The sequence below is a fragment of the Acipenser ruthenus genome, chromosome 6 (genome assembly GCF_902713425.1).
Source record: "Acipenser ruthenus chromosome 6, fAciRut3.2 maternal haplotype, whole genome shotgun sequence".
Classification (NCBI taxonomy): domain Eukaryota; kingdom Metazoa; phylum Chordata; class Actinopteri; order Acipenseriformes; family Acipenseridae; genus Acipenser; species Acipenser ruthenus.
The window spans coordinates 9,298,584-9,312,994 of record NC_081194.1 but is presented as its reverse complement, the minus strand read 5'-3'; the positions used below and the strand labels follow the sequence as shown (position 1 = coordinate 9,312,994).

General features: G+C 37.4%; 1 protein-coding gene across 5 annotated transcripts in view; it reads left to right on the top strand.

Annotated features, from left to right (window-relative positions):
* LOC117410632 (CSC1-like protein 2) overlaps positions 1 to 14,411 on the top strand; it is a 66,313-nt gene that overhangs the window by 333 nt on the left and 51,569 nt on the right. For 2 of the 5 annotated variants that reach the window (XM_059024941.1, XM_059024940.1), the window contains exon 2: positions 2,416 to 2,648. The exons of the other annotated variants lie outside the window; for them this stretch is intronic. The gene's annotated coding sequence lies outside the window, so the exon portion shown is untranslated. The remainder of the gene's footprint in view (positions 1 to 2,415; positions 2,649 to 14,411) is intronic. 5 annotated transcript variants of the gene reach the window in all.

Genomic DNA, 14,411 nt, shown 5'->3' with positions numbered 1-14,411 from the left:
GACAAATAAACTGTTTATGCAGGAGGGGAAGATGTACGCCTTAATCAGGTTTAATAGGAACACGTTTTTAAAAATAACAGGTTTACTGAACATGGGAATGGGTCGCGCAATTCTATATTTCAAGTACTACTGTGGCTATTTAAAGCTTGAGGATTAGGAATGCGAAATAGCTGCATAATGCGTTCGTTTTGACGGACAAAGGGTGCGCACAATGACACTATTTCCTAATTAAACTAGGCAAGTGCTCTGGAGACGACTACCCCCCCTAACTGCCTTTTTGTTTTGGGTGTTTCTATTATTAATTAGCATGCATGTGATTGGGCTGGATACAGTGTAACTGTGCTCTGAAATAATGTGCAGTGCTAGTGTCGATTGCAGAACCGGGATAAATGCGCATGGGAATTCCACTGTACCATTAACCGTCCCGCGAATTATATATATATATATATATATATATATATATATATATATATATATATATAGTGTATTTTGTGTGTTTTAAAATGTAGTGTCACGTGTAAAGTCGTAGGTAAAATCATACACGGCAAATTCATACCCACGCGAAGCGGTATTTGATGATACTATATTTGATTTGTGTGATCATTCTATCGGTTTCAATGCTGATCGTGGAAATCACTGTAATCGTGTACGTTCTGGAAAGCTGTTTTACGCACATATTTAAACACAGTCAGTCTTATGAATCTGCAGTCACTGAAAGAATACATATATCAGTAATACCACACTTGAAATATTCAGACACACAAAAGAAAAGCTTCTGATCATTGTTTAGGGTAACTGTGTTTATATAGTTAGTCCAGGATCTGTATGCTGCAGCGGCTATATAAACGTGTGTTTTTATTTACAACACGTCATCATTGTGCCCGTCACTGGCACCAGAACATTATATTTATTACCTTGCACTATCTTTAATTCTTTTAGTTTGTTTTTATATCCCCTCCCCTTTGTGGATATGAAGGTTTAAATGTTTTTAAGAATCTCTCAATTCATGCCCACTTTGTTTTGCCAAGTTCCTCTCTCAGCGTTGAAACAAAGGCACAGGCGCTCAAACACTTCAGAAATAATAAAAAAAAATCCTAGAGGATATGGTATAAACAACAATACTGTATTTGATCTTTCAGTCACGCAGAATTCCATATATATAACATTTTTTTTTCAGTTTTACAAAACGTGTGAAATGTGGTATTGTAAAGTTCAACTTTGTCTTGTACTGGGTTTCCACATTGAGGGCGGGGAAAGAATCACATTTTTACAGAAGTGGAAAGATCCAGTACAAGTTTTACTGTGAGTGGAGTTAGCCATAATCCTACCAGCTCATTTCTGTAAGTTCATGATAAAAACTGGAATGGAACAAATTGCTATGCGTTGTGAGTCTTAGTTCCAGCCCTGCATGATTTAAATGTGTGAATCATCTACTTTTGTATCCCTAATGTGGTTCTCAAGATACAAGCCTTTTTCAGAACTAAACAGAAAAAAAAGAAAACAGAACAACTAATATAATATACCACAAGATAGCACCAGTAATTCATGTACAAAATAAATTACCCCTAGGAGAGCATAGGATGCAGGATCACAGTATGTCAGCAGGAGCTGTAATGTGCCGTGATAATGATGATGATGATGTTGGTGCAAGAAATTAAATTCCGATCGCTACCAAACAGTGTAACAAAAGCAAGCCAATATAAGCTGCTTTAGCCGTGCCTAAACACATAGACCACTATGCTTTTGTCATTGTATGTGATCATTTTGTTAACAGTGAGAATTCATTTGACAGACCAAACCTTATAAAGGGCAATTCCAGCTAAAGACCACATTTTAGGATGACGTCCTAGATGTGTGTCATTTTAAAGTATGTTTCAAGTGCTTTCCAAAAGAAAATCATTAAGTAAGCCATTTACGAAGGAGTGAGGCAGCCCTCTGTAGGTCCACATGAGATAGAAAACCCATTTATGTAACAAACAATGAAGGTAAGAGAACAGTCAGCAAGGATGGCTGTACGATTCCATGGGGGGGGGGGGGGGGTTCTGCCATTCCAATTTTTACTACCAGCTATATTTGTCCTCTCTATGGTATGACAAGTTGTGTTCAGAGCATGTAGGCTGCAGCATTACAAATTGCCCACATTATTTATATTCAGTAATTCTAATTTATATAAAAGGTTTACATATTTGTTTGTTTACCACAGAGAGGGAAGTAATTGGTTAAGTTACACTGTGTGACATTTTTATTAAGCAAGGCTTATTATTATTATTATTATTATTATTATTATTATTATTATTATTATGATGCTGCTGCTGCTGGTGGTATTTGTTTTCCCAACATTATTTTTACTTTGACTTTGACCTCAGATGGGGGACAGTGTTTGTTTTCTCACCGTGTTCACTTCCTGTGTTGCAGGTAACAGGAAGCCTTGGTTTCCTGTGGACAGCTGCTGTATAAAGACATGGGTATGAGGCTGAGGTGGTGTCGTATCACCTGTAACTCATGAAGTGAACTTAAAGAATTGTGGAACGAGCAGTTTGCTTCAACTGAGTGGAAACAAATGGAAAGGAAATCAGTTAGATGGACAACAAAACTAAAAGAATGTGAATAGAAAGAGTATTTATTTAAAAGCCTTTGTTGTTACCCTTGTAAGTAGAAATGTAATCTTGACCTATTCCCTCCCAAATAGTCATTAAATGTGTGCATTTTGACCCCCCCCCCCCCATGAAGTTCCACTGACTGTTTTGAGAATTTGTGCAGCATAGAGTTCTTTGAACATCAATTGTTTGGCCAAATTTCAAACTTTTTAGATGCAAGTGTTTTGTTTACAGTATCGGTGATTGAGGAAGCTATTAGTAAAACAACAACCACTTTCAATGTCGCTAGGAGTTAAAATGTCTTTAATCAAGAGGGTGTTTGTGTTTTGTTCATAGCATGAATCAACTTTATGCAAAAAAAAAATAAAAGATGAATTTAATAAATATTCCTGGTTCTGTGGAACTGCACCCAGAGGACAGCTTGTATTGTGGAAGTAGGTCATACAGTGCAGTAGGTTAGACAATACCTGGGGTTCCCTGGAAGAACTATCATATGAAAGAAGACTTAAAGGAGTGCCAACGATGCTTTTATATCATTTTTATTCACTGGTCACCTGATCTCTTCTTTTAATGTTAATTCAGTATTTGCAGGTATTTCAAATACAGCGGTAAGAATGTGAACTGCTGCATCATGGTACCTGTGCTCTAGGTCACATGGTCATCTTGCAGCGAGACCACAATTAGTAACCGTATCCCAAATAAAGCATAACAAAAGCCAATAATCAAAAGATTTTCAGCAGTGATGATATTGCTAGTGATAATAAGAGGTAAGGAAATGGATTTGAAAAAGTCTTTGGTACACTACCCCTTTAACATCTACCACAGGGGTTCACAAGTGGTGCAGTGCTTGTGGTTTTAGAGGTCTACTTGTTTTTTACTGTCTTAAATCCTCATGTCATACTGAAAAATGCTATTTTTAAAAAGACATTTTGCTGTCTGCTATTTTTAGGACAGGGTGCTACTGCATTTTCTGACCAGATGTTTACAAATCCAGCAAATTGAAGCTTAATAGATTTATTTGAATCTTCTTGAATCTTTAATATATTCTTGTCCAATATGTTAGTTTCCACTTTGATTGGATAAGAACCAAAGAAGTACAAATTTAATACCAGCCTGTATGTTTTAAGTTTTAAGTTAAATAGTAATAATGGTTTAACCTGGACTGTATTGAGGTGTTTTTGTTTAATTGTATTAATTTATGAACAGACATTATATTATATTCAAGTGGAGGTACGATGAAAACTAAAGGGCAGTAACCTGTGTGAGATGTTTTAAGCACAGATTTTGATCATGTTGGCTAGGTTTCCCTCTTTACCCGATCAGAGATAACACAACTTGGTGGCAAAATAAAATAACTGTTGTTGCTGACTGCACTGCCCACGTTGCAGCTAGTGTAGGCTGGTTGCCAGGGAGACCACAGCTGCAGCATCAGCCGCGGGGTCACTATGGGGCAAAAAAAGAACTGAATAGTCACATGTATTTTGTGTTCCCTCCAGTTAAAGGAAGCCTGGACTTCATCACTTATTTCAGTTTTTATTCATTTAATTTTTTGGTGCTTATTAGCTAGTTTGGAGTCTTAAGAAAATCGGTTGTTTTTCGGTTCTTTCACTTTTTATATACTGTATGAAATTATTGTTTTTGGTTACTTTCCAAAATGCTTGGAATTTTTTTTCTGTCACAATGTGCATAGTATTAGTAACTCGACAGTACTTGCACCCTTCAGTTGTACCTTCTTTCCTTTGCTGTCTTCCACAATGGAATCCTTATGGTCACAGGCATATTCTTCTGGGGTTTTTGTGTGTTTAGGCATGTTTTTTACATTTCGCCACAATTTGCAATTCCATTTTAAATTCCATGAGCATCTAATTACTCCCTCTTGAACTTTAAATCTTGAGAACAAGAACAATTCTCTGCTTCTAATTGTAATCTTGTTTTAAATCTCGCAAGCATGTTACAATCCTCCAATAAAAATGTAGGAATTGTCTGCCACTCAGTAGTTGGGGTGGGTTTAAAGTTTTCAGAACGAATCAATGCAAGATATAAGTCAGGAAGGAGGGACATTGCCTAACTGCAGTGGGTAAGTTTAATTTAGTTTTTGTAGGTTATTTTCTTTGTTTATTTCACGGGGAAAGTGGTCACTTGAGTAACCATTTCCGGTGTTTATTGGATATACACCGATTTCATTTTTTATTTTTGTCGTGGGTGTTTTATCAGTTAAAAGTGAAAATCAGAAGCCCTACATATGTTTAAGAACATAGTGGCTGACTGTAAGTCGAGATAGAGGATACAAGCAGTATTGACAATGGAGTGCTTCACATTACCCTTGAACAAAACAGCCGTATTATTTTTATTTCTGTAATCTTTTGGGTACTCTCAAGCACGGGATATATGGTTATTAGGAGCAAGGCATTTATTTATTGTGTTCTGCTAAATTAAAACTCAGTTTTGTATTGAGAACTGTTATCTGAAAGGTTACCCACACTATGAAATTATAATTCTAACATTTCAGAAATAAAATGGCTTCTTTTCTATGAGCGTTACAATTCCAGGTAGTATTGACGTTGTTCAGTTTGTGATTAAAAGAGATTTCGTTTTTGTTTAGGGCTGCTGTTGCAGTGCTTGGCACAGTATTATTGCTCCTCATGTACGATGCATGATTTTGAGCACCTAACAACTTTGGAACCTAGATGATATAAGTAGAGCCTTTTTATTATTCTTATTTTTGGTACTGCCCCAGTAGACCAAAAACTGACAATATGGTCAATGTTTTGCAAACACACATGGAGTTGCAAGAAGATATTCCCTCAAAGCATGCAATGTGCTGTCCTGTGATTTTGTTGACATTTGACACTCTGGGGGATTTTGTTACTGAAAATTACAAATTGCAGAGCAGGGGGCTTTCCAGACGGAAGGCTAACACCCGATACGACTGTCTTTTTTAAGAGCTGAAATGTTTGACCTGAAGTAGTCTGTGTAGATGGTATCAGCTTTTGTTTGTTTATTTTAGCAGCAGCATTCACAGCCATTGTGGATTATATTAATTGGCTGCACGTGCCAAACAAGTGCTTTTTCACCTCTCACCTGGATATTACTGATGTTTGTTTCTTCTACGCTGCCAAGTAAGGTCTGGTACAATAGATGGAAGGAAACTGAGATCTTCAGTGGAATGAGGAAGGAAGTGGGATTAATGCACGCGACATACTGTAGGTTCAAAACACTAACAGAGAAAAACAAAACCAACAACTATATTTGTTCCCAGAGAGAAAGTGGTTTCATAATATGGAGCTTTGAAAATCTTTGGTGATCGACATTGTGCATGACCTGTACAATTTTGATGGTTTTAAAGCTTTTTAACCACCGTCATGCAGCACAACATGTACTGACACAAGAACATTGTGACAGACAGACAGGCAGAAGACAGGAGACAGGCTGCTTTGGGGCTCAAACTTGACCTTGGAGTAGACACACACTTTAACTGTGAAGGCTATTACTGTAAGTATTCAGACAAGATTAATGGAGTGACAGCCATGGCTTTAAAATCAGTTTGACATCTTAGAAGCAGAGGGGAAAAGAAAAACATCTCAGTACTGGTGCTAAACAACTTTAGATTATGTTAATGTGGGGAGTTGTTTTATGTTACTTTTTAGTGTAATTGTAATTACTGCAGCGTAATTGTAATTGTAACTCGGGGTTCCAAGTAGTTCCCTTTTAAGATGTTTGTAGCACTAAATTGTAAAGGTGAGGGAAAGGTAGCTTTTCTTGTGGTGAACATAAAGCTATTTACTGCAAATGTTTCGTAATGCCAGCTAATGTTTAATATATTTACATTTCATATTCATTTGCACCATAAACCAATTCCATATGTAAAATACTGCTATTATTATTTTATCTATTTTATTTATTTATTTTTTCTTTTTAAATTTGGAATCGGCATTTATTTTACCCCCGATTCTCTCACAATTTGGGATGTCCAATTGTTAAACCCAGCTCACCTTTACAACCCCCACACTAATTCTCACTGCAAGCCCACCGTGAAGCCACTACAGCATTGGAGGACCATGCAGTTCTAAATTGCACACAGGCAGGCCTGCAGGTGCCCGGCCAGCCACAGGGGTCGCTTGTGTGCAGTGAGCCAAGGACTCCCCAGCCAACCTATACCATCCCCGCCCAGGCAGTACTCCCAGCCTCGGGAGCTGTTGTTGTTGTTTATTTATTTAGCAGACGCCCTTATCCAGGACGACTTACAATTGTTACAAAATATCACATTGTAAAGTATCACATTACAGAATATCACATTACAGAGTGTGATATTACAGATAAGAGCAGTTGTAAAGTACAATAAAATCAGTAGCGAAAAAGATAAAACTCTAACAAGAATGGTCAGAAAAAGTGACTTGCCTTTGTCTAGGCAACCTTCAATAAATAACCATGGGAGGACATGTGTGTAAAGTTTTTTTTTTTTTTTTTTTTGCAAAGAGGGTCTTATCTCTTGTGGTATAGATTGTCCTCCAGCTCATCAGGACGTGAGCTAGGCCTCAAAGGTAGTAACCAGATTGAATATTAAATGAGTGCGCTGGAGGATTTATACTGGAAGCCTTTTTATGAAATAGGTTTAATGTCTCAGTCTAATCCAGCTAATTTTGCAAGACCGGCTGTTACCCTGTTTAGGATTATTACATGACTGTAGCTTGAAGGCTAGTCTGTCCTCATTAAAATCTGATTGCGTCTGCTGGGTGGCTGCTTTGTTCTGTTCTTATTTGTTATGTTTGCTATACACCAAGATTTTAGATCTGTTACAAAATTAAATAATTTCAAAAGCACACAGCAATTAGAAACCCCACTATATCACCATGGAAAGCTGGCAGGATGGCCCTAATTCAGTGCGAAGAAGGTCACATTGTTAGAGAGTGACGCGTGACTCTGCGATTAACTAATTCTAATTCCTTCAAGGAAGTCAGATGAGGAATCTTCAGCAGAGTCATCATTTTTTAGACTTCCTTTGTGACGCGGAAGTCATTTAGTGTGGTTTTGGGATATTAAATTTAGAAACAACTGCCAACCGAACACCTGCAACTGATGCCTGCTTTATCACATCCTGCCAACCAAGATAATGCAGGGTTTTACCTCTAGCTTTCTTTGTTCAATGCATGTGTGTGTGTTTTTTTTTTTAAACAGATTTCCTTTATTGATTCCGATAATCAAAAGCCACACTTTTTTTACAACTTAAAGGACATTGCACACTGGATCCGTTCCGTCATTTATCTGTCATCTGAAAAAGTCCTGCGTCAATCCATTGCACACTAGGTGCGTTAATATCGTACTTCAGAGCTCTGATGTGCAGTGGAGGCTTTGTAGTAAATATACCTAGTTTCAGTATTTTAATAAAAAAGAAATACAATTCTGTTGTACATAACTTTGAACAAAAAAAATGTTAAATGTAGTGTAAACTTAATGATCAGCAAACGCTGATGGAAGTTAAAATGTTTGGTAATTATTACGTTTCTACTAGATCTACAATAATGTTCCGCAATACATAATAAAAAAATTTTTAAAAAACATATGATCTTATACAACACAGTTGTCATAGCATCAGAAACCATATGACCCATATTTAATTTTTCAAACACTTGCTAGCAATGAGCTACCAAAAATACAATACAACAATGACCTTCTAGTAGTACTCTTTATGTATGGACCAGAAATTCCATCACTTTCATGTACTGCCCCCCGTTTCTGACTGTTAAGCCCTGACCACTCTTGGTTGCCCTATCACACTTCTTTCTCTGATCTGTGTCTCCAGGTTAGGCCGTTTGTTCTTCACTTCCTCGACTACAATTGAAATAAAACATATATGCGTGTAATAACCTATACTGCACAAAATCCACGTGTTTATGTATGCTATCAGTTCATAATTTCATGTTTTAAAATACATATCATTCATGCCCAAGTCTGTGGCAATGTCTTTCATGTGTTTTCTTTTTTTTCAAAGTCTTTGTAATCTTTGTTGGAATTATCATATAAAGTATTTTTTGGTTTGGCGACACACACAATTACATTTTCAATTTTGTTCAGGGAACTGCAGAATCCACGTATCTTCATAGTCATTTTTCATTTCATTGGACAATGTCATTTTGAATGCACATCAAATCGGATAAAATTGAACTTGTTTAGATTTCAAAACTGACGCATCACCGTTGTGCAACAGTTACAGACTCAGTGTGCAAGGTGCAATAGGGAATGCACATGATCGTTGTTTTTCTGTTTAGATGCACGTTAAATTCGGATGTGTTATCGGATCCAGTGTGCAATGGCCTTCATTGTTATCATTAGATAACAGTTTCTACACCTCTTGCTTGCAAAGCTAGTTGCTGGTTAATCTCTTGTGTGTCAGCAATATTTTAACCAGACAATGCTTGTTTGCACCAGGTCAGGTCAGTTCTGCTCATTTTATTGCCCCTTTCTCGGGCAATAAAACATTCTCGCAGCAAACCCTGCCCACGTAACAGCATGTATATCATAGTTTTGTTACTAAATCCCTCCCATAAATAACTAGCAGTGATTAATCATTTTTTGCTGGGCAGCTGTTGAAACAATCAAATGAACATACCCACATACAAACAAAAATTAGACCAAAGGTCATCAAAATTTAAACTTTTTAGATGGGTTGTCCACAAGGGGCATGTGTAACAAAAATGGTCTGCATACACACGACCCCTACCCTGCAACCCTTTTCAACATTCCATGTGGCAACTGTATCAACCACAAATTGAGGAAACACCTTCCCAGTTTTGGTCCACTTGAGCTGGAGTGACCCAATTATAAAATAAATCAACAAAAACAGAATGCCCCCCTTTTTAAATATATGAACCGATACCCAATTCCTGTGGCATATATGTGTGGACTGAACAGTACACTCTGACACAAAGGAAATAAAATAATGATGTAATAACCTGTACTGCAACAAAAGTCTTCAAAGCCTGTCTCATTTTTGGGCCCTGAGTAACTGCATTCTTCTACACAGATGGGACCTGCCTCTAGCCTACAGTTCCTCTGAAAAGTAGATGCATATTTCATGAAACAATCATTGAACCACCTATATTGTGATGTGTATCGCTAACTATTTCAACAAACCAGACAGGTATAGAGGTCTAGATCATGCCCCTCAACACGGCAGACTAGTCTACCATTCCCTGGGAATGTCATATGTTTTGATGACTTTTTCAATACGTGATCCCAAAATGTAAAATTCTCTTTCTGTATCTAGTTACATGTCAAACATTCAGTTTATTTTTTGTTGTTGTTTTTGTTGCACACAAGCGTGCATTAAGTGTGCCTGCCTGTGCACATGTGACGCTGGGCAAATTGATTTACTGTTTAGAAATAAACTTTCTGCCTGGGATGGTTCATTGCCTGCTCTGCTGCAGGTGTCAGCTAATGTTCTATGCAAGAGCGTTGTAAACAGAGATCCTTTGGAAAGATTGCGCAGTCACTCTGAGATGCGAGACGCAGTACAGTACATCAAGATTCAGTACCTTAAGTTGATGAACCAGCCAAGGATATCATCCCTCTGGACTAGACTGTACCGTAGCAACTATTTCTAAATAGTCTTAATGGAAGAGAAGTAGCTAAAATCAAACAGTGGAGGAAATCCATGGAATAGAACAATATGATCTACAGAAATACCAATGTGGGATAAAAACTTGATTGGGGTGCTTTTCATTGAATTTAAAGTTTTGCTGTATATAATAGCTTTAGTGAGTGATGGTAGAGGCCTGTCTGGGTTTCTGTTTCTCAAATTGCTATAGATGATGAAAGTCTATGATACCCAGATCCCTGCTAATAAAAAAAAAAAAAAAGAAAATTGAGTTTCTCTCAATTTCCTTGATCCTAGAAACTAGTCATGCTTCCCTTTTGTTAGGAATTAAAATGACCAGGTGCAGGTAATTTTGAGAAATCAGGCTGCTGCTAATTCTACTCTGAATTGATCTATTCATTACAGCATGAGTGACTCCTGAGTCTATATGTTAACTACAAAGAGTTATTCATGTCACTATAGGGGAAGAAAAATACAAGCTGAACACAATAAACTTAATTGAGAGTCATTCTTAAACCCAGGACTGGGTGTGTATTTCTAACCCTGGGATATGACTTCAAGCTTGTGGTGATGAAGTGTCATGCAGGTGGGAAAATACCAAGAAAAAGTAGCTTTAGTTTCAGGCCTGTTTTCCGGTGTCTGTTCTCTCTTTCATGCTGTTTTTTTAATGATCTAAACATTAGTAGATCTTAAAACAGCTGTCCTAAAATGTATAAAACTTGATTTTTTTTTGTGGACTTCATTTCACTGTTTTATTTTTGAGTGTAGTAAAGTTAGTAAGCAGGTTTACTGTGTTAATTGTGTAGATATTAAAATCTCACAGACTTTACTCAGACTGTACACATAAAGCATCACCGAATGTTTCATTCGCAGTGGGATAATTTAGACCAGGGGTCTCCAACCCTGGTCCTGGAGAGCCCCTATCCAGCAGGTTTTATAGGTGTCTTTACATCATCAGTGGCTAAAGACCTGGAACACCGGTTCATCTTGACTAATTAAGCCAATAATTGGCTCAGTTAAGAAACTGAGAGATTGGTTGAAATGAAAACCAGCAGCCACGGTAGCTCTCCAGGACCAGGTTTGGAGACCCCTGATGACCTACAGTACATTATACTCAAAGTTATCACAATGGTTTGTTATATCTTAGACACAAGGGACTATAAAACAAATAATATTTTTTACTGTAGTGTAGTTAAACATGTTCATAGACGTTGAGGCTATGTGGCAGTGTGGAGTGGGGAGGCGCTATAAGACAACCATGGAGGGAGGATGTCTGGAACAGGTTTTTGCTTTCTGTGTTTACCACCAAGAACCAGCATGTTTACTGTTGTGTCAATACCAATATTTTTAAAATGTAGTTAGTCTTGCTGTGTTTATGCAGAAGACACTACTGTAGATGGTAATTAAGCTTTGGATTTGATTTGCACAACGTTGAACAGGTAAAACCGCTCAGCTTTTTAAATGTTTTTTTTTTCTTTTCTGAAGCTGGTCATAGGAAATAGTACTGTTATATCAAGCTAATATTCTGTACTGGTACAGTAAATGGGTGTTCTGAATCCCAAAAATATGTGACTGGGTTTTCAGTGTTGGTGGGGGTTTGGTGATAATGCTGCTTTTATTTGTTTTTTAGTTTTAAGGATAATTATTGAGCCAAATTTAATGCCAGTTTCATCCTAAAGGACATTCTAATATTGCTGGAAATAGAACACACTCTTTTGTATGGGTTTGTGCTTTTTCTTCTTACAAAATAGTGCTGGCCTAAGCTGCAATCCTTTATTTTTACTGAAATCACTTCAGAAGTGGAGCATACTATACTCTTCTAATAATTTAGTGTGCTCTGACTATACTGCTATTACTGCTGAACCAAGACACAGATATGTTTGGAAGTGTTTCTTTTGTCATTGCAACCAACTGTAGATCTGTGGCAAAGTGGTTTGCAGTGCTCAAGATAATGAAAACAGCAAAGTACTGGTGACATGGTGATTTATTTATAATCCAAAGTCTGATGACAAACAATAAAGAAATGGAGGGCTGGCAATACACAACGATATGTATTGCACAGTTCAGTAAACACAGGGTTCAGTCCCGAAATAATAAACATGGTATTAAACACACACCCAAAACACAGACACAGACACGGTCACAAGTCCAGAGTGAATGCTGTAGTGCTCGTGGTGAAAAACAATTTACCCTGTCTAGATGACCGACTTCCACCTAACCCATCGAATGAATTGTCTGACCATCCAGTCCGGGACATTTTGTTCCCTTTACGCAGCAACCTCACAGGTCGGGAGGGAGATTTATAACCAAGATTGATTCTTTCTCTGTCACAAGATCAAAGTGACCTTTCCCAATAATGCGCAGCTTTTAGATTGCTGTTGTGGAATAAAGCCCATCAGTACGATGTATTAGTTGTAGAATCCGTATTGGAGGTAAAGAAAGTGCTACGGTAAGCTGTTCCAAGTACATGACGCATTTGGCACATGTTACTTGATTGTGTACTCTAAGTCCTTGGCTGCTTTCCTTCAGTATCCACAGAGTGGAGTGCAGGTACTGGACAGTTCAGTTCATACACGGGGGGCTGGGTTATAAACTGGATACCCAATCTTTAACTCAATATTCATAAGTACAATATGAGCAGCTGGTAGTGTTAAACTTGTCACATTCTTTTTAGATGGTTCCCATACAGAAAAAATTCGAAGGTGGTTTTATGCTCCCTGCTTTAGGACAGGCTAGATACACAGTATAACCGGCTTACAAAGGATTATGAACGTACTGAATGAGCTGACTTTTGTAGGTTTAGCATCATTCTGTGTTTGCATTGCAGGAGTTTTAGGGAGTCCACATTTAATCTTAAGCCTGAGCAGGTTTAGAGACAGATCTGTGATGGATGATGTTCGACAGAAACTATGGGATGCAGAAAAAAATCAAAGGAAAGCACAAATACACTGAGGTTTTAAATAACAAGCGGGCAGTGAGGCAATGCTTTTCTTATACACTGCAAGTGAAGCTTTAAATTCATTTTGACCACCTAGCATACAGTAAAAGCATCAAATTGCTGTTCAGGGTGACATGTGAGACTGATATATTTGTATTGGTATATGACCAACAGGGATGTGGTAGCTGGTGTGGCAGTAGGGATGTCACTTACTGTACATAAGATACTAAAAAGTAATGGACATTATTTTGTGTAGGCTGTGTTCTGATAATGAATAAACAAGTACATAAATAATAATAATTATGTGTAATAATATAATAATAAGCCCAAATATATTATTCTAAATTATACAACCAGACACTGCTCTCCCATTGTTTTCTATGTTATTACTCAGTAACAGAATGTCAAATATAGCACGGCTGAGATGACACTGATTAATGACTCCTGTTGCCATGGATATTCGGGCCCTGCTCTTAAAAAGTGAACATGGGACAATGATCTCATGCTTTATTGACTCTGGAGTTCCATTATTACTTTGTAACGTACCATAATCTCTTAAATATCGTGCAGTTATGAAGCTGAACACTGAACATTGTACTGTAAACGTAGTGACATTTGTGTAACATTTCTGAGCTGTGGACAATAAATGACTGAATAAAATATTTGAGTTGTTGACATCTCAATTTGGAAAAAAGCCCTTGAGTGTTATGGCTAAGAACAATTTCCTCGCCGCCATCTGCACAATGACTGTGGAGGTCATGCAAGTGTTCTACCAGAAATATTGGAAAGCTAAATACTGCATGTTTTAAAAAATTAAATAAATAAATAAATAAATAAATAATACAGCACATTTTGTAACTTTGTGCAAATAGTGACAGCTTAGGTTAATGTGTTTCATTAATCTGCTGAGAAGAGGTGCTGGGTTTCAAAGTTGTTAGTATAAGACCAGGCCAGTAAACTAGCTGTCAGTCGTCATTGCTGTTCTTTTCTCATATGGATTTATCAGCTTGCAGTAATATTAAAATACAGTAATGGGACTCTGAATTATTTGTATTCCTGTACAGATAAACAGACTGGCTTCAGAAACCTCCTGATCCGCTGTATAATAGGACACGGGGGGGGGGGGGGGGTCACCAGGATGACTAAAACTTCCTGCGAGTACCACAAAGAGTGTATGATGGGGCTGTGTTTCAAGGCCGAACCAATCTACTTCAGTCATTATGAAAGAGTGACTTCAACATAATGAGAGTCAATATACTGTATCAATATCTCTGCATCAAAA